At 33.1% G+C, this 21681-nt stretch overlaps 2 protein-coding genes across 7 annotated transcripts in view; one reads left to right on the top strand and one right to left on the bottom strand.

The window, feature by feature from the left end:
• LOC118180286 (beta-2 adrenergic receptor-like) overlaps positions 1-11114 on the bottom strand; it is a 35527-nt gene extending 24413 nt beyond the window's left edge. Inside the window, exon 1 of the mRNA XM_085818866.1 lies at positions 10822-11114. The gene's annotated coding sequence lies outside the window, so the exon portion shown is untranslated. The remainder of the gene's footprint in view (positions 1-10821) is intronic.
• Hacl (2-hydroxyacyl-CoA lyase) overlaps positions 1-21681 on the top strand; it is a 173320-nt gene that overhangs the window by 127489 nt on the left and 24150 nt on the right. The window lies entirely within an intron of this gene.

Here is a 21681-nt window from a genome sequence, read left to right as displayed (position 1 = left end):
GTGTATATACACATGTGCATAGGCCCATCAGTGGCAGAGTGTTAAAATCTTTGAACACTGAGTTCGAACCAGGAAAATTGTCTGACTTCATGGGCGTTTTCGTGTTTTTCCCTATTTGCAATGTGTGTACCAGTCAGTTTCCTTTAGAAAGCCTCCACAAAGGCATCCCTTCCCACAGGCAGATAGACCTAGTGGCTTTTCCATACTAAACTAAAATGAAACCAAAACCACTCGTGGCTACATACATTACATCTCTGAATCCTGTCCCGATAACAGAAGAGTCCGGTTAAAATTGGGCTTTTGAAGATCTGTGGAAAAGGTTTTGAATTAAAATCCAGACTGTATTTCATTATCTTGTAATAAATACATTGGACTTAAGATCACACTGTAACTATTTAATACGAGTTCTACTAAGCTGTCAATATGACTCGATATTTACATGAAGTACTAAAATCAATATCAAAATGTTGTGAATTAGTATTATTGTTCGCATGTGCTTCACATTTAGAAGTCCATTCTATTATCCATAATTTAATATTCATTCTTAACAAATAAGAACAATATGATACTAATTATCACATTTATTCATTTATAAGTTCTATGAATTGCAGTAATTTCCTTTTCAGATATCTTCTTTTACAAAATGCTTTCAGCCTATAATTCATTTTTAAATGTTAATTTCTCTTTATCTTAAGTAAAATATATGCACACATTATTGATGAAAAATTGAAGATGAAAAAAAAAATTATTTAATTAAAATGTTCAAAGTATATGTTACAGAAAACAAACATATTAACATCCATAATGCATTTATTAAAACTTATTTATTTATTATAGAGAAGTACTCATATTCCCAGATTAATAGATAGAGTTTGAAAAGCAGAGGTCTAAGATATCGTGTAACATTTATTTATATAAGAATGATTGTAAATACATAATGATGATCACAAGTTCTCTTTTACTCAGACATTTTATGCTAACCTGCTTTTATTGCATTAGAGTTTTAAAAATAAGTAAGGGGATACTCAGATAACCGGCACTTGGCGAACTTCCAGAAATTTCTTCTAGTATACATAATTAAATTATTTATTTCTGGAATAGCCATCAAGTAATGTAAAATATAATACTTAATACAATTACAGAACTTAAGAATTCCAAAATATTCCTTTTAAAGTTTTTAACGTGCTGCATTTCATCACAGAAAAGAAAATAAAAATAAATAAATAAATAAATAAATAAATAAATAAAAAATAAATAAATAAATAAAAATAACCAAAATGTAAACTTGTAATATTGAAAAATTTCTATCTTAAATAAAATTATTGCCACTACATAATTTCAGTACAAACTAAATTTTGCAGTATATAAAAGAATACAATATACTGCCTGTAAAATTAATGGTACATATTTAACACAACCACCTTGGCTCAATTTGGATTTAGCACATGAAAAGGTAAAAGTTACGGGTGCAAGTTGATGGTTTTCACAACTTTTCTTAAACAGATACCCAAATTATTGATATTTATGGTAAGTTGGCTAACATTATCAAACTATGAGAAGAAAATATATTTTAGCAATTTGAAATATAAATTTTAATTATTAAATAAGGATTACATAATACATTAAAATTAAAACACGTTCATATTCAAATCTTTCTGTAATTTTTTTGCCCTATTCACTTTCATGAGCGATTTATTTTTGCTTGAAAAACGTTAAAAAATTTCAGAGACTCGGCATCGCACAAACCTCAGCAGCATTGGGTACCTACCAAATGTATTTCCTTTTTGTTCCTTTTAGAAATTTGTTGGCAAAATTTTGTATTCCTGTAGAATTTTCATCCTAGTTTTTTCCATTGTTGGCAAATTCGTAAGCGCATATTTTAAAATTAAGGCAAAAAATATCACAATTTGTTCATAAAAATTGTTGAAACTTCGAATACAACACAAATAATGTATAAGAAAACGGCGACATTGCCCTATTAAAGGATTGTTATGAGCATGGCTGCCAGAATTTAGCACATTTTAAAAATCTGACGAGTTCTGCTGAGTTGGTTGTGAGTAATAAATGAATAACATTGCAATATGTGCATTTTTACTGTTAGGGATATAAAATTTTTACTTGTAATTAAAATCTGAATATGCTAATTATTCATTTGTCTTCTTACGTAATTTTGATAAATTAGCCACTATTTATTTTACATCAGTAATCTTCAGACTAATTTTAAATTTAGTTTCTGTGTGAATTTCTTTTGTTCTCTTCTTTCTTATGTTTAAATTGACATCATGTGAAGCAACATCAGAACTAAAACTGTTAAAAAATATATGATAAGCAAACAAATCAAAGAGACAGATATGAAAATTTATCAATTCAGTTTCATATATATTCTGTACAATAATACCTCTACGTTAATTAAAAGGTGGGACTAATGAAAAGTACAACTTCACATACAGGATATGCCAGAAAAATACATACAGACTTTAACAGATGATATCTATATATTGGGACCCTTTATAAATATAGATGAATTTTAGTTTAATAACACCGATGGCCAGACTACCAGCACCTGAGTGGTAAAGTTGATGAACACTAGCTATTCAGTCCGGGTTTCAAATCCTGCAAAATACGCTGGCTGCATGGGCGCTTTCATGGTTTTCCTCAGGTGTAATGTGTATAAGAGCCAGTTTCCCTTTAAAAGTCCTCCACAAAAGCATCCCTCCTTTTAAGCAGGTAGCACACAAGTGCTTTGTATAATTAAATAAACCAAACCAAACCAAGGCCCAAAAAATTTTTTTTAGTAGAAAGGTAAATTTAGTTTAAAAAGTTATAAAAAATTTAGTTTTCATTCATGTCAATATAAAGTAGGATGCTTATGTATTATCTCACCGATCGTTTGTGGAAATCCGAGCTATGGTAACCAAACGCCAATTATTTCTGTGGAATTACTGAAGGGTACAGTCATCCATAATTGGCACTAAATCATGCTACTTGGCCGGTCAAAGGGATAATGCATAAGAACTTAAATGTTCTCCAAAGCCCCAAAGCCTTTTATCATTTGAGCAAAGAATCTTTTGTCAAACTTGTGACTATCATATATTTTTCTAGTGGATTTGAAATTGTGTAACTTCATGTTACCTTAAGCCAGGAATGAATATTCCATAGTATGTGAAGAAAACATAGATTTATTTTCTTATATGTCTAACATTTTTCAGTATTAAACTCAAATATAAAACTTCATGCTATATTTAAAATTTATATATATATATATATATAGCCAGATCTTTACATTTATAAAAATCACATTGCAGGAAAGTAAATTTGAGATTCACACTACATGCATGGCATTCAAATTTATATAATTTTAATTTCAGCTTCAACATTATTCATTTCCTAGATCAAATCTTAATGTGGACCATTTAGACTGATATGTTATGTCCTACACTTAGAAAACACTTCCTTCCCTGCAAAAAAGGTGCCCACCAGCGGTGAGCAGTAAAATCGCTGAACACTGGTAGTTCGGTCCGAGGTTCGAATCCAGCGAACAGGCTGGCTGCATGGACGTTTTCATGGTTTTTCCCATGTGTAACAAGCAAGTTTCCCTTAGAAAGTCCTCCACAAATGCATCCCTCTCCTTAGGCAGATAGCCCTCGAGGCATCGCCATAATCACATAAACCAAACCCTCCGAAGAAGTTAGGAACAGATTAACATTTTAACATGACAAACCTCTTCTTTGTGATCACCTCTGAAACTGACACTTCTCCTCAATATACAAAACGTTCTGGTACTGAACATCTTCTCTTTGAGATGACAAGCTCTACACAAAATGTAAACCATGTAGAACTGATAGTGATCATTTTATAGAGGGTTCGCTCTATTTATTAAAGGTAAGAAATTTATTCAACTATTTCTAAAAGTACAAATTAATCAACAAAATCTGGTTTTAAGTACTTTGTTTCTGTAAGCATAATTAATAAAACTTTCGAGTTTGATTTAGTGTGTATGATGACAATTTATTACATTAGTGAATGTCATTTGCTTGATACATATGAAGAATTTCTATTGAGGAGCTGTTTTGCTTGAAAGGTTGGTTTGGTTTGGTTTATTTGATTATGGAAAGCATACAGGATCTATGTGGGAGAGATGTCTTTGCAGAGGATTTTCTAAGCAAAAAAAAAAAAAAAAAAAAAAAAAAAAAAACTCATATCCATGTTTAGACATGTGGAAAACCAGGTAAGTGTTCATGCAGCCAGCCTAAGACCTGGAATCAACTCAGATTGATTTATCAGCGTTCCAGTCAGCCGCTTTTGGGCTGTGCGTGAAGGACCATGAAGGAGAATAATTACATGTACTGAAAACTGAATTTTAAACTAAATGTATAAGGAAATCAATGGAAATTCATTTATCAGTACTAGTTCTTATTAAATTAAAATACTACATAAAATAAATTTATAAAGCTATTGAATGAAAATTTCCATTAACATATTTAAGACGTGCGTAAGGAGTAATAGATTAATTATTTCTAATATTATTAAGTAATTTTCTTTTAAAGGAATTAAAAAATAAAAAATAAAAAAAGCTTCTTTAGAGAAATTATTCTACTATTAAAAATGCTGCTGGAATTCACATTCCACCTTATCCAAAATTAAATAAATGTATTTTTAAGTGATAAATCAAGTTGTGAAGAAATGTTAAATATGAATACATTCATCTTAATTATTTTAGAAAAAACTAAATGTGAAGATGTGAAAAATTAAGAGAAAAAAGCTTTCTCTTAAAAAAAAATAAATAAAATAAAATAATAATAATAATAATAAAAAGCTTTTTATTAAGGGAAAAAAAAAAGTTTTTTTTTTCCCCCTAGCTAGATGTGAAAAAATTATTCGCTAGAAATCTGACATCCTGAAAAATGAATACATGCATACACACACTCACTCATATTTATATGCATACACACACATATAATGATACATATTATTCATATATAATTATATATTGAAAATATATGTATGTGTGTATATACACATGCACGCATATATATACACACACACGCATATAGAAAGAAATTTTGTGACATAAATTTATATTCCTCCTGGAACAGTAAGAAATAATATTTAAAGAAAAATTTAAAAAATAGCATCACTAGAGTAAATTTACATTGCAGATTAAAATTTTTTTTCATTGAAAGAACGCACTTCGTAACTCCGAACAGCAGAATATAAACAAACGTCAGAAATGTGACATCACTCACGTGGGCGGAGTTAATGGTGACCCTTATCTGGATTGTCATTGGCCAAACTGAAGCCGTTGTCCTAGCAGTGTACATTTTGCTTATATGCGTACGGGAGAAACTTGTTTAGGGCGACTCCATCTTACTTCCTACCTCCATGTTTTGACGGAAGATACAAACAATTAACTTTCTAGTCATGGACGAAAAAACTGCTGCGTAGATAACTTTGCGGCGTAGTGGATGACTGAATAAAATTTTAGAAAAAGCACGCTTTCCAAAAATAAATACGAATTTCTTAGCATCATAACTGGTAGAAGACAATCGGTGCTATAAACGCCCTACAATTTTAGATATGCCATTATACTCGTATCTTAGCAGAGGCTAAGCGACAGGTTGTTAGCAGGCAGGCGAAGTGGCGAAAAAGACGGAGACTGCATAAATAGTAGCTATTTACCTTCGGAAATTTACTCTGATTGTCCGAGGAATTGTGCGCAATATGGAGGTTGGTAATATGTAAAATAACGAAACTTTAGATATATTATTCATATTGTAATTAGAAGTTAAATACTTATTTTTATTTCATTAATTTATTTAATGTTTGCACTTCGCTCATAAAATTATATACGAGAGTTACATTAAGAATAAGTTTAATTTATCTAATTTTTGTTCACTGTATCTGTCCTTTAATTAGTTGCTGAAAGGGATTTCGCTGTAACTAATGAGCGGCCAGTTGGTTAGCCCATCTGAGTAAAGTAAACAGATGTTATGGCTTCATAGATCATACGTTAATTGAATTTCCCTTCTTTATTGAGGTGTTTTGACAGGAAATTACGTAGCTTTGCGTAAATGATTGTATTCTCCCAAAACTGCAAATAATTTTCAGAATGGTAGAGCATAAGTTACTGGAGTAGCGATATGCATGTTGTTGCCATGAACTCTTTTATAATGAATGTATCAAGCTCAGTGGATCAGTGGGATAATTCTGTTATTTACTTGTTGCCATTGTGCCTCTTTTCCTGGAAATTTCGATCCTTTTCTTTTAAATACTTACCTTGCTCAATTGTGTACACATATCGTAGTATAAGGTATTTCTCCGCCTTCTTAGCATCGTTCGTGGTCTAATGGTCAGCACATCTCGGCGCGTATTTGAGAGGTCCGTGGTTCGAGTCCCGGCGAGGGCACTGCTTATTTTTCATGTCTCCTATTTCTAAATTACCTAATGACTCTATAGCGACGCTCGAACTAATAAAGGGGGTAGATGATGATTCTTCACCACCAGGATTTGGCGACTGGGTCCCCTAATCCCCAGTCGCCTTTTAAAAGGGGGAGTATATAAGGTATTTCTCCCGCCTTCTTAGCATACCTTCGTGGTGCAATGATCAGCATACTCGGAGCGTAATCCAGAAATTCGAGGTTCGAGTCCCGGTGAGGGCACCGCTTACTTTTTAATGTACTCCTGTTTGAAAATAAACCTAATGAGTCTACAGTAGAAACAATAGTATTTTCCCACATTGCCAAGGACTCCTATGCTGTTGCATTTTGTTTGAGATGCACTGTTTGCATTAATGATGATATTCGTTTCAAGTCTTATAGAAGTTATAAGGTATTTTCACTCTCCTTTCCGCATGCCTTTGCAATGTAACTAAAAGCACATTCGACGCGTATTCCAGAGGTCCGGAGTTCGAATCCCGGAGAGAGCAATGTAGACCTCTTACTTCAGATTTTTTTTTTGGGGGGTGGGGGCTTCAAAAAATTCTAAAAAGACTCGACTGGCACCCGAGCTAAAAAGGTGGTGGATGATATTTTGTCACCACCAGGATTTGGCGATTGGGCCCTTTCATCTCCGGGTGTAATTGGAAGCACCCTCGTCCCGTAATCGGGAGGTCCGCAGTTAGAATCCCCGACTAGGGCTATGTTCACTTTTCATGCTCCTGCATCAATACAGCGTAATGACTCTGCAGAGCAGTTATTGCTCGTAACAAGGATTAAAATGTTCAATCTGGAAATTATCAGCAATTTTTAGCAGTAATAATTTCGGGCAACTTAGTGTAAATATTCTTTAAAACATCTGAATTTGTAATATACAACGAAAATAGCTATAAACTGAATGGAAGATTTTTTATTAAATCAAAAGCACGCATGTTTTCATCAAAAATTTCATTCTGTCACTTTGCACAAAGCATTTTTTATAATTCTCAAGAATATGTTCTTCGTCAAAGTTTAGACATATATTAGATTTTTTTTTCGAAGAAGGAGAAGGAAAAAGCAAATGTATTTTTTGCCGGGAATCGAACCACAGATCTTTCAGTTTATAAGCTTGATGAGATAAAAATGCACGAGAAATCCCAGACATGGGGCAAATGAGTTAATTTTTTACTGTAGTGTTATAATTTAAAAATGATGATCGTTTAAACTGACTCTACATAGTTATCTTATTTTTCTGATAATTGTAAAGCAGTATTTTCCAGACTTCTAGGTTCGTGACCTATTAACATTTAGTTCGAAGTTAATAACGCTATCCTCTGGTGGAGTTAAGATCTTTAAACTTACAAATTTTGAGTTAGTATGGATAGGCTTTCGAAAAAAATTGGAAAGAGAAGTAACGTTCATACTAGTGTTACTAAATTAATTAAAAGGTTACAAAAGTTCGATGAAGCTGCCGAAGACTGTCGAAGTTGATTGAATTTAGTATGTAATTCTTAAATTGTTTTAATAGTTCAGTCGGTTCAAATAATTCTCTCACAAAAAATAAAAAAATTCCAGTGTTTAAAAACTCTTCTTTCTCGTCCTGCGTATAATGTTGTAGTTGGTTTTGAATTAAATGAAAAATTGACTCTGCCTTCAACTTCTAAAACAAAGATACGATAAAATTGATTTTATTATAAATTCTTACATGACTAAATTATTAAATTAGACTAAGTGGAAAGTTCTAAAGGTTGTGTAAATTATACGATAAATAGAAGTTAATATAAGAAATTTAAGTTCATTAAATGAAACGGAGGTTCAATATGGGCATTTATTGAAGTTGCTATCACAAGATTTGGTTTTAAGAAAGTGAATTGTGACATTTCAGAAATTATTAGGTTTTTGAGAAATGAAGTGGAATCTAGGGAAATTGACGACATTGTGATGAGTTTCCCCAAAAGTTAGGAAACGAAAGGATCCTTTTTTTAAATTATCAAAGCGATCGAACATATCAAAAAAACTATTCAAAGTCTACAATCTTCAGCGTTAAATAAAAAATAAAAAAAGTTTGTTTATATTGTGATGGTCATCATGATTCCGTAAGTTGCAAAAAGTGCGATATAGAACAAAAAAAAAAAAAAAAAATAAATAAAATAAAATAAAATAAAATAAGCTAAAGACTGAAGGTAAATGCTTGGTGCTGTTTTAAAAAACACATTTCTCGCGAATGTAAAATAAAAATTGTGTGTAACAAACGCATTAGCAAATTCCATCATCAGTTTCTAGAAAAAATCCGATGTGTACACCACATGACATCCTTGTACGGAATATTAAATTATACGCATTTTTTCTTGCATTTCATTAAAACTTATTGGATTGAATTAAATCTACTTCGCCGATAGCGCATAACCACAATAGAATAAATGCAATCTTGAAAATCCACTCTATTTGTTTACCATAGCGACACTCTGGCGCTAGGTTCACTTAAAAGTATTATATTTCGTTCATATTATAACTCAGAATGCACAAAATTTATATCATTTAAAGAATTATTTAATCGTTGCCACGTGTTCTATTCAAATACTATAATAAAGCTAGAACGATGTATGAAGGAAATTAAGCAAACAAAACGAAAAACAAACTGTTTTTCACAGACGATTGAGTACTTCTCATTCAATTAATTCAGTTTTCACTTCGCGACAAGGCAAAAATACATAAAAGAGTCAAAATATCTGTATAAAAAATTGCAAAATAAATCTTAAACACTTATTTCCTCGAAAAAATTCCAGAAAGGATTAAGCATGATTTAATTCGCAATAATAAATGAAGGCGTTATCTTTGTTGTTGCGAAGCTAAGTTTCTCTAGATTGGCAACAAATCCACTAGTCTGCTGTTTCAAATGTAAAGAAGCAATGGCCGCCATCAAAAACATTATTAGGCTTAGCGGCACTTAAACAACTTTGATTGCACTTAAAATTGTTGATAATTCTAAAAATATTGCATACAGATTTACTAAAGGCGTTAAAACCTTAACCGGAACATAAAAACAACATAATTCAATCATTTTTAAAGCAAAAAATGTACAATTTACAAACATATAAGAGTAAAGAAACTGAGAGCCGGGTAACAGAGTGGATATATATATAAATATATTTATATACGTTTGGTGCGGCCGATTGCAACCAAAATACGAGGTGCACATCTACATGTATTAGCAGTGTTATATACAAAATTTCAACTTTCTGAGGCTACTCGTTTTTGAGTTATGCGAGATACGTACGTACGTACATACGTTCGTACAGACGCCACGAAATATTCTCTTCAGATTTCATTTTAAAGCAATTTTATAATTTTTTTGGAGGAAAAGAGTCTTTTATTCTGTCCTGGCGTACAGATATCGCGCAAAAACATCGTTAAATTTCATTCGATAGCGGTCAAAATGAATATTTTCGTTGAAATATGCTGCCTGAAACTTTTCGCGATTATAATACTTCCTTTTTATTTCGTACAAGGAAGTAAAAGTAGCCCCATTTATACTACGAGAGGTTGTGAGAAGCAAGCAGAAAGTAAAACGCGTTTGAATGACTCACAATCTAAATCTAATCTAATACCTAATCACAATCTGAATATGTCGAGAATATTTCTGTGTCTCATAGCAATATTTGTATAAAAACTAAGGTCGTCTTAACCAACATGTACAGTTTTAGCCTGTTCGGAATAAAAACAACCTGTTTTAACTAATCTTATTTTAGGCAATGGGAGTCATCGAAATTTATTTCATCTCGATTAGTCTTCCTCGAAGGGTCGAAGGGCGTTTTTTGAAATGTTTGTTATATTTTTGAATTTATGTAATTTTTTAATGAATTGCACTCAATTTTGAATGTAATCGCTGCATAAGCGATAAAAAATCATTACTTTGAGAAATGTATGCAAAAAACTGAAAATTTTATATCAAAATTAATAAAAACATCAACCATTACTACCAAGAAGCATGCATTGGATTAAAATAATTTGAAAATATTGATTCACTAGCAAAATCTGGCCAAATATGTCAGCAAACTCTATTTTTTTTTAAAAATACACACACTCTTGAAGAAAAAAGGATGTAACTTGAATTCTATGGGATTAATTTTTTAACTTCTAGTCTACATCATGCATGATAATGTATAAGACGTGTGTGCAAAATTTCAAGTGATTGATAATGAATGGGTGTTTAGAGTTATCATGGTTGCCGTGAACATAAATCATGAATAAAACATTTAATCAAAAATCACGTTTAAAGTTTTTCAGATTGTTACATGACATTATACACACAAATATTCACTAAAAATGCTCCTGCTTTATACATCGATAGTGTGACAAAGTGAGAGTATAATATTTTAAAGAATAAAAACAATAACATTATGATTACCTTTTAATTCATCAGAATTACTTTTTTTCATTTGCAATAAATATCCCAGATAATTTAGCCTCACTAGCACAGACAGATGTTTCAGTTTCATTGTGATTACCAGAATCAAAATTCACATACTTAGTGTATCGGTTGCCGTAAAATTTTTGCTTTTTTGAATGACTACGCATATATTTTGGCATTCTCGAACTTTCGATTACTAAACAGAATAAAAAAAAGAGCTGAAAAATTCATCCTTAGCTGATAATTAGAGCAGGAAATTTGCACACAAAACCGAGATATCGAAAACTCAATGTAAACGAAACATTAAGTTTGAAACGTTGCCAAACGTAAAATAGAAAATACATAATGAAAATACTTTGCCAGACTCTCCAAACATATCGAAATGCTTAAAATTATTTAATTTATAAATAACATAGAAAAAATGGGAAACTGCACCTTTAATTTGCCCTTTAAAATTTAACTTCCGGTGTGGCAGACAGTTACTTCCGGTTTGTTATATCTAAAAAAAATGGTATATCTTCACTTCTAATCAACATATCAAGAAGAGAAAAGCTGTTTCAATAGCTAAGAATACGGCCTTAAGAAATATTAAATTTAAAAAAATGGTTTTTCAGTCGAAATCGGCCTTTTGAACGAGGTCGGCTACGCTTTATTACGAAGTTTATGTACCAGACGTTAATAATGATAGTTAAAAAAGTGTGAATAATGATGATTTAGAATATTTTTGTGCTCGACTTTCGGATTTGTTGAGTGACAGGAAATTATTGGATAATAATATTCATAATTTATTCTCCAATGCTGAATATGAATCTGATGTCTTACGATGTGAAGAGTATACAGACAGTGTCAAACTCATTATTTTCATTATTTTAGCATATAAAGCTATCCAGAATGTTGTACCCGTAGCTACTAATAGCGTGTCCATTATCTAATTTGTTCTCAAGTACTCCTACGCCGGTTTCTCATTCCTATACTGTAAAGTTATCGACAGTTAAACTTGAACCATTTCGTGGGAGTGTTGAGCAGTTTCATAGCTTTTGGAAACAATATAAATCTTCTGTCGACGATAACCCAAATCTTTCAGCCATCGATAAACATGTATATTTGCGGGATTATTTAGCAGATGAAACGAAGAGATTAATTGATGAAATAAGTATCATCGCAGACACTTATTAAACTGCAAAAATCTTCTTATTGACAAATATGGTAATAAAAATAGAAAAATTCAATTTCATATAGATTTTTTCTAAATTATTACGCCAATAAGACATCCATCACCTACAGCTTTGAATGAAGTGCAGCGGCAGCGCCAAACAGGCGATACGGACTTAAAAACTGTACAGAAAAGCGCCAATTGGCGAAACAGTAAACCCGTTTGGCAAACCTAGAGGCTGACGGGGAGAGAAGAATTTTCCCCGGCAGTCAAGTGGAACTACTTCAACAAATGTGTGCGTCTCTGCTTCGCCGAGATATGTGAACTTGTGTACTCGCATCTGTACTGTGCTCTGAATTTCTTAAGCCGTTATAATGTACCCGGCAACTGTTACTTTTCCTTATTAAATTTGATTATTAATTGTAACATGTCTATCTTAGCTAAGATTTCGGCTTTCCTAGTTAATGTTAGGGATATTTTCGTATGCACGTGTTACTCACACGTACATCATTGGTGACCCTGCCCTCGCTCCTTCTGTTTCGATCCCTAATGACTATCTGTCTTAATCTTTGTTAAAAAAACTAAAAATATGCCTTATTTTGATGCCAATGCTCTTCCTTATGACTGATAAAGGCTCCACCCTATTTATTTCCTCCTCATTTTATCGTACGGGTTACACGTGGTTTATCACACTTAAGGAGGATTTACAGGTATGTGGTCAAGTTCTTTTAATTATCTGTGATTGGTCTTAATTATGTTTTTGTGATATGTTTTGCTCTAAAATTATAGTTTTAATTTAATTATTGATTGTTTAAAATTGATCTTTGGGTAATATTTGTGCTCACACTTTTATTGAGATATTGAATGTCTTCATTATTTTATTCTAAATTGATACTGTTTTGATAAGGTATAGTGCAAAACATTAAGTTTACGATTTACGATATATTTATAATTGGCAACCATGCCAGGATCGGAAGGCCAAACCAACGAGGAATCGAATATGGCGGTTCAGGAGCCACAAATCTCACACGTGGCAGTTAAAATTCCCCCTTTATGGAAAAAAAAATTTAAACTTTGGTTTATTCAAGTTGAAAGTAACTTTGCTTTAGCGAAGATTAGTAGCGATAGTACAAAATACAACCACGTGGTTTCTTCGATAGACCCTGAAACTCTTTCCGCAGTATCAGATATTTTATTTAATCCCCCAGCGACGGCTAAATATGATGCCCTTAAAGCTAGGTTAATAGTAGAATTCTCAGATTCGGAAAGCGAGCAAATACGCAGACTTATTTCTGAATTGCATTTAGGGGACGACAAACCATCTCACTTATTGAGAAAAATGAGAGAATTAGGTGGGAACTGTATAACTGACGAATTTTTAAAATCATTATGGCTGCAAAGGTTACCTTCCGAGGTGCATGCCATTTTATCAATAAGTTCAGAATCTTTAGACAATTTAGCAAAAATGGCTGATAAGATAGCTGAAGTGCGCACGCCAACGAACAACAGCGTGTTCGCGGTCCAGGCAGCTTCGGCGAGTTCCCCCAGAAACCCTAACGATTCTGGTGCCCCCCCCCCGAGGAGCTTAAGGCCTTAAGGAGTGAAATCTCTGCCCTAAGTAAACAAGTCGAGCGACTCTCCCGCGGAAAAACGAGGAATAATTTCCCCCGGGATCAACATAACAAAGCACGTAGTTTTTCGCGTGGGCATTCCCGAGAGCGTGTGAACAATTATTGTTATTTTCATTCGCGATTCGGTAATAATGCACGAAAATGTCGAGCACCTTGTTCCTTTTCTCAGAACACTACGGCCCAGGAAAACTAGTAGTAGCGGCTGTCGATCGAAATTCATCGGCAGTCGCGCATTCATGTCGTTTACATGTTTACGATAACAGATTAAATTTAAACTTTTTGATTGATTCGGGCTCGGATGTTTCATGTGTGACACCGACTTCTAAGTTTAAGAAAATGCATCCTGATTCGCTTCAATTATTTGCCGCGAATAATTCCAGAATTTCTACGTATGGAACAAAATTGTTAACTGTGAATTTAGGACTTAGACGAAACTTTTCTTGGAAGTTTTTAATCGCCGATGTACCAGTGCCTATAATAGGAGCCGACTTTTTAAGGCATTTTGATCTTTTAATCGATTTAAAACGAGGTAGGCTTATCGATAATACTACGAAATTAACTCGTATTGGTTCTCTTTCCGATTCTAAAAATTATTTTTCGGTAAAGTTAATATCTGGTGATTCACCATATCGCAGAATCTTGAAAGACTTTCCCCAAGTACTGAAGTTAAAATCCGATTCGGGTAGAGTAAAGCATAGTACGGTTCATTACATCGAAACAAACGGTCCTCCTGTGCACAGTAAACCGCGTAGGTTAAGCCCTAAGTTATACGAAGCAGTAAAAAAAGAATTTCAATTTATGATAGATCAAGGTATTTGTAGACCATCAAAATCAGCATGGTCATCACCTCTTCATGTAGTTTCTAAAAGTTCGGGCGACATACGGCCAGTAGGAGACTACCGAAAACTAAACGCGTGCACCGAACCCGACAGATACCCTATCCCGCATTTACAAGACTTTAATAATACGCTTAGCGGAAAGACAATTTTTTCAAAAATTGATATCGTTCGGGCATATCATCATATACCAGTCCATCCAGATCATATACCGAAAACTGCAGTTTGCACCCCATTTGGTCTTTTCGAATTTCCGTTTTTAAATTTCGGACTGTGCGGAGCAGCTCTTCAAAGGTTTATGAACGAAATTCTTGGAGATCTAAAATTCGCCTACGTCTACTTAGATGATATTTTGATATTTAGTGATACGGAAGATGAGCATAAATCTCACCTACGTACTGTTTTTGAAAGATTAACTTCATATGGATTGACAATTAACGCTTCGAAATGTGTTTTCGGCGTTTCGGAAATATCTTTTTTAGGCCATATAATCAATAAAGATGGTACCAAGCCTCTGACGAACAAAGTGGAACCGATACTTAACTACCCACTTCCTAAAACGGTAAAAGATTTGCAGAGATTTTTAGGATTTTTAAATTTTTACCGTCGATTTTTACCCAACGTAGCCCAGAATCAGATACATTTAACTTCGTATTTAAAAGGGGCTAAAAAAAATGATAAGACAATCCTGAATTTGTCTGAGGAAGCGCGGAGTGAATTTCAAAAGTGCAAACAGCTAATCGCTAATGCTGTTCTTTTGGCACACCCGAAGAAAGATGCCCAGTTGGTTTCACAGGTTGATGCGTCAGACTTCGCGATCGGTGGAACGCTATCACAAATAGTTGATAGAAATTTACAGCCTCTCGCATTTTTCTCACGAAAGCTTTCGCAGGCGGAAAGGAACTATAGTGCGTATGATCGAGAGCTATTGGCAGCTTATGCTGCTATTAGGCATTTTAAGCATATGTTGGAAGCACGGAACTTTTCTTTAATCACCGATCACAAACCGCTCACGTATGCATTCCGACAGCGTTTGGATAAGTGTTCACCTCGTCAGGCTAGGAAGTTAGACTTTATCTCACAATTCACCACTGAAATTCGCCATATAAAAGGTTCGGAGAATATCGCTGCCGACGTACTTTCGCGTATAGAAGCAATAAGCATGCCTAACCCTATCGACTATGAGGAAATCGCTAAAATGCAAGAAATCGACCCAGAATTACAAACATTGCTTAAAGAGTCAAAAGTTCTACATCTCAAAAAAATTACCTTACCGAATTGTAGCTTACCGATATATTGCGATGTGTCAACAGGTAACGCCCGTCCTTACATTCCTCCGTGGCATTCCGTGAGAAAGTTTTCGCCACCTTGCACAAATTGTCTCACCCCGGCATTCGCGCATCAACAAAGTTAGTATGTTCACGGTTTGTTTGGTCTTCCATCCGCAAGATTGCGCGAAATGGGCACGACAGTGCATTCCGTGCCAGAAAGCAAAAGTAAGCAGGCATACTAGAACCCCGTTAATGAAGTTTCCAGACCAATCACAGAGGTTTGATCACGTCCACCTTGACCTTGTTGGTCCCCTACCTCCTTCTCAAAATAATTATTACTGTCTAACTATGATAGATAGATTTACTAGATGGCCCGAAGCAGTACCCATACCAGACATAACAGCACGCACAGTAGCACAGGCTTTCTATGACCACTGGATTACTCGATTTGGTTGTCCGACTGTTATTACTACCGACCAAGGGCGACAGTTTGAAAGCGGCTTATTTCGAGCCCTTTCCCAATTATTGGGAATCAAGAGGATCAGGACGTCTCCGTACCACCCACAGGCGAATGGACTGATCGAGGAATTCCACCGTCCTTTGAAAGCTGCCTTAAAAGCGCACGATACCAGTGACTGGGTGGCTGCCCTTCCAACGCTGCTGATGGGTTTCCGCGCCGCTCTCAAAGAGGACATAGGAGCAACCACTTCTGAACTGGTGTATGGAAAGACTATCCGTCTCCCAGGAGAATTTTTCAACACGACACCTCCGGATGCGTCCCCCAAACAGTTTGTGGAGGATTTAAAATCTCACTTTGCCAGTGTCCGCCCGACCGCGACTTCTAGCCACGGCCAGCGAACATGTTTCATTCATCCACGCCTTCACAAGTCCACATATGTGTTTGTTCGACACGACAGAGTTAGAAAACCACTTCAAACTCCTTATGATGGACCATTTAAGGTGCTAGAAAGACAAGATAAAACGTTTGATCTCGAAATAAAAGGGACTAAGCAAACGATCTCCATAGATAGACTGAAACCCGCTTTTGTAACCATGGACTCTTCTCAAGTTGCTTCCAAGAGTGTGAAAAAAACTTCGGACAATTGTAGCACCCGTTCTGGACGATTAATCCGACCCCCGCATCGGTATGTCACATTTCGTTGACACTGCGGAGGAAGTATGCAGCGGCAGCGCCAAACAGGCGATACGGACTTAAAAACTGTACAGAAAAGCGCCAATTGGCGAAACAGTAAACCCGTTTGGCAAACCTACAGGCTGACGGGGAGAGAAGAATTTTCCCCTGCAGTCAAGTGGAACTACTTCAACAAATGTGTGCGTCTCTGCTTCGCCGAGATATGTGAACTTGTGTACTCGCATCTGTACTGTGCTCTGAATTTCTTAAGCCGTTATAATGTACCCGGCAACTGTTACTTTTCCTTATTAAATTTGATTATTAATTGTAACATGTCTATCTTAGCTAAGATTTCGGCTTTCCTAGTTAATGTTAGGGATATTTTCGTATGCACGTGTTACTCACACGTACATCAGAAGTATTCACTGAGTGAAACCGAAGGCTTCCGTTGCCTCTAGAAAATTACTTTAGGATAAAATGTCGAAGTATACGGCCTTATCCTTAGCACAGAAAATTTTACGTGCGTTTCCTGATAACATATGTCATTCTAGCAAATGACTTATTTGTAAAGTTAGCACTATGTCTTTTGATATCACAGCCGCAAAACAATTCCTCTTTTGAGAAACATTTAATTGCATACATCTTATCTCATGTAATACTTGCAACCTTAAATATGTAGGACAAACTAAAAATATTCTTAATATTAGAATTAACAAGCACAGAGCACATATTAAAAATTCGCTACTGTTAATTTTAACACGCCTAATACAGCTTACAGCCATTTTAAATTATTCAGTAAAAAATATTACGAGGGACCAGAGCAGGTAATAAATAGAAAAATAAATTATTTTCTAAAATAGATACAGTAAAGTTAAACGATAATATTAATAATTAGTTTCTAACTGAAAATTTCGCCAAAAATATCATTACTTGGTTGCATACTTGTGAGCACAAATTCTTAATGAAACTTGTAAATTTTGTTCAGCAGCAATTTATGAGACCAATATTATCAAAGACCTTATTATGGATATTTGCAATTTTAAATTATCTACCACTAACAAGTACAATAAATATTACTGCACAATCAACTTCCTACATCCGAACTATGACAATATTCAGTTCAGCAAAATTTTCAGAAAATGTCAACAACATTTTCCAGTTACTAAAGTACAAATCTCACCAACTTTCAAGTATCACAGACCTCTTAGCAAATTGGTAATAAACCAGCATGATCTAGCTTCTACAGCCCATTGATATTGCAAAGAACTTCAATATAAAGACTACGTAGACCAATTTCATAAACATATCGTTACTGGCAATTTAACAATAGTTCAAAACCAGCTTTTAAGAAATTTAATAAAAAAAGGCACAGCATTTCGACCAGTACTGAAAATTGGTAAAAATCGATGTTTTAGAAGTTTCGAAAAAAATCTTGACGAGTTCATAGTTAAAACTAGTTACAAATTAAATCTTCCAAATTCTGCATTTATAGCTTGGAAACATGAAGTGTTAGAAGAAAAGAAATTCAAAGGATTGAATTTAACAGCAATTTATCATGGAATTTTCTCAATCCTCTAATACAAGATTTGAAGCAAAAATTCGTAATCACCAAAACTGACAAAGCCAGTAATAATTTCAGCATTATTTGAAATTTTATTTATATCTCACTAGTTGATACTGAACTGAATAATGCCATTACTTACAAACTTACCAATACACAAGAAAATGTCATAGCAAAATTGCTTAAAGTAGTTCATAAGAAACTACTAATTACAAACCAATAGATTAGCAAATCTTTATGCTCTTCAAAAATTCCATAAATCACCACTCAGATTTAGATTTATAGCAAATGGTACAAATAAATATAAAAAGAATATAGGTTACATATTTGCAATTAAACTTTAAAAATGTGTATTTTAATTCATCAACTAGTTAAAAAGCAGCACAACTATTGTTGGATTATTTATAATAACGTTCTAGTTCTCAACAAATTTAAAAGTTTAGAAATCAAGAACATTAACTGCTATGACCTTTTAAAACCTTTATACTTCTCTACCATTGGACGAAATTTATACTAGTTTAATGCAACTCCCACAACTTTTTCCTGACATGCTGAGCATCCTCTGAATTGAAAGATGGACAACTTAACTGCAATGTGCATTATTTAATAACTACATTAAATTCAATAATAGGATCTTTCAGCAGGTGAAAGGAATTCGAATGGGAGCGAACAATTCTACACAAATACGCAACCTATTTCTTTTTGCTAATGAATATAAATTCAAACTTAGTTTGAATAAGAAAGAATTAAAGTTATTTGCAAATACATTTAGATACATTGATGATATTATAACTTTCAATAATAATTCTGCTTTTGAACAATTCAAAATTTACCCAGATATCTAGTTTAGCACTAAATAGAACTAATACGAATCAAGATAATATTGAATACCTAGACCGGCTCATAATTAAACACAACAAAGTTAAATTATATGATAAAAGGAGGGCATTCCAGTTTGAAACTATTAAACTAATTAGTTGGAACTCTAATATCTCTAAAAAAGCAATAGGTAACACCTTTCATAGTCAGATAATTAGAATTAAATATATATGTATTGAAATAGAAGATTTAAAGGAAGAAGTAATAACTAATTAATGTTCAAGTTAATAACCAGGTCCCAAAACATTTTATTAAATTTTATATTAAAAAGGCAGGCATTAACTTTTCTTTTTAATTTTTTAACTCTTTATGGTATGCTAATATTACCTTAAACCTTAACTAGAGAGTAATAGAGGATTTTGAAGAGTTAATGGATTACTTGTACATGTTAATTAACTATTAATTAATTTTGTAAAAACGTATAGTTTCAAAATACTGGAATCTTTCCTTTTACTAATGAAGTGCCAATTTTTTTCAAACGTCTCAATTATAGCCCGAATTTAGTGAAAGATTTTTATCTAATTTTTCTAATTTTCCTTACCTTTGGCCAGTATTTAGTTAAAGTTTTGATTAAAATTGTAACTTCAGTTTTAAATAATGCAATCTAGTAAAAAAAAATTTCTTACTATAATTCTCTATTATTTCTATTTGTAATTTTCTAATTAAATTAATTCAATTAAAATATTTATTCGAACTTTTAATTTAAATTTTACTAAAATTTTTTTTCAATAAAATTTTTTCAAAATTTTTACATCTTTAGTAGTTTGTAACATCTATTTTCACAAACAGTAGCAGTTCACAATTTTTACTTTTTTACACATTTTAACAATGCCTGAAAGTTAGCAAAATTTTTGCGCACGAAACAGGCATTTTACATTTCACATTTTTAAAGTTTACAGCATAGGGTTTTACAATAGCTCTCACAGGTAGCAACTTTACACTCTACTTTACATTGTATTAGCGCCCTCTATTTATACGATTAGCAGTAACAAACTACTCAACTTCACCTAGTTTAGCAAGTGCTAGTCCATCTCAAGAATTCAAATATGTAGTACTAGGTAGGTTAAATTAAAACTTGCCATTTATTAGCCTTTTTTTATTATTATTTTTATATTTTGATGGATTCTATGTAGTTTATTTTAGGTTTACATTTTAGGTTATTAGCATAGTTTATTTTAGGTTTATATTTTAGATTATTAGCATAGTTTATTTTAGGTTTACATTTTAGGTTATTAGCATAGTTTATTTTAGGTTTACATTTTAGGTTATAAGCATAGTTTATTTTAGGTTATTAGCCTAATTTGTGTAAGAGAAGTTTTCAGTAGATAAGAGTTTCTAAATTACTTTGGTTTTCTAAAAAAATTGGCTTTCTACTCTTAATTGACATTTGTTTAATTTTAATTCTATTCATTTTCTTGCTAACTTCTCAAAATTCCATTAGTTTGATTTCTTTTTTAGTAATTCACAACATTTGGTTTTACTTTTGGCAGGTTTGAAGGCAACTTCCCCCATTATAAGTCTGTCTCCTGCCTGCTCAACAATTATTCACTTATGCAATTTAATTTTTTTGAATTATATACTTTTTCATGGTTTTAGATACGTGCACTTAATTTATATATGCTCTTAAAATTTTAATGATATTGTAAATTAGTTCGCAGCAATTACAATTTTTTTATTTTTTCAATTAAAATTTCTTAATTAAATTTTAAAATTGTTTTAGGTTTATACGAATAGAGAATGCTTTTTTAAATTCAAATTTAATTCCTTGCAGCAATGGCGCAAGAGAATTATTTAAATTTAATTTAACTTCATTATTATTTTGAAACAATATGTAGAAGATGGATATTAACGCGAAAAGAGGAAAAATTTCGAAAGGGGATATTATTGCACTTCGACAGTTTCTCGCAGAAGAAGTGAAAGGACCACTTACTGCTCAAATATTACCTCTAAAATCCAAAATGATTCAAAGAAACCTTCTGATGTATTGCTCATTCCGTAATACTAACGGACATTGGCCTCAAAAGTGTGAAACTAAAACTGATATTGACACTCGCCCTCGAAAGTTAAAGAGTGCTGGTGGGTGTTTCTTGTATATAAATCGAAGACGTATTTTTAAAAATTGTGCTCGTAAAAAAAGGCTTTCTGCATTAAATGCAAAAAGAAGCACTACGTTTCAATCTGTAAAAGTCCAAATACGTTTCCAGTTCCTCCTGCTATTTCTACTAATCAAATAGGTGTATTTGCTGCTAACTTTCCTCATTTACAAACTGCTCGGCCCTACATCGCTTGGCCAACTATTAAATAAACTGGATGCATTTTAGATAGTGGAAGCCATTCCAGTTTAGTTCGTTCACGTCTTGTGGACACATTAAAATTACATGTTATTAGTTCGGG

Source organism: Stegodyphus dumicola, chromosome 6 (assembly GCF_044657685.1).
Source record: "Stegodyphus dumicola isolate Sdum_Otavi_A_Nest chromosome 6, ASM4465768v1".
In the NCBI taxonomy this organism is placed as follows: Eukaryota; Metazoa; Arthropoda; class Arachnida; order Araneae; family Eresidae; genus Stegodyphus; species Stegodyphus dumicola.
This window is presented reverse-complemented; position numbering and strand designations above follow the sequence as displayed.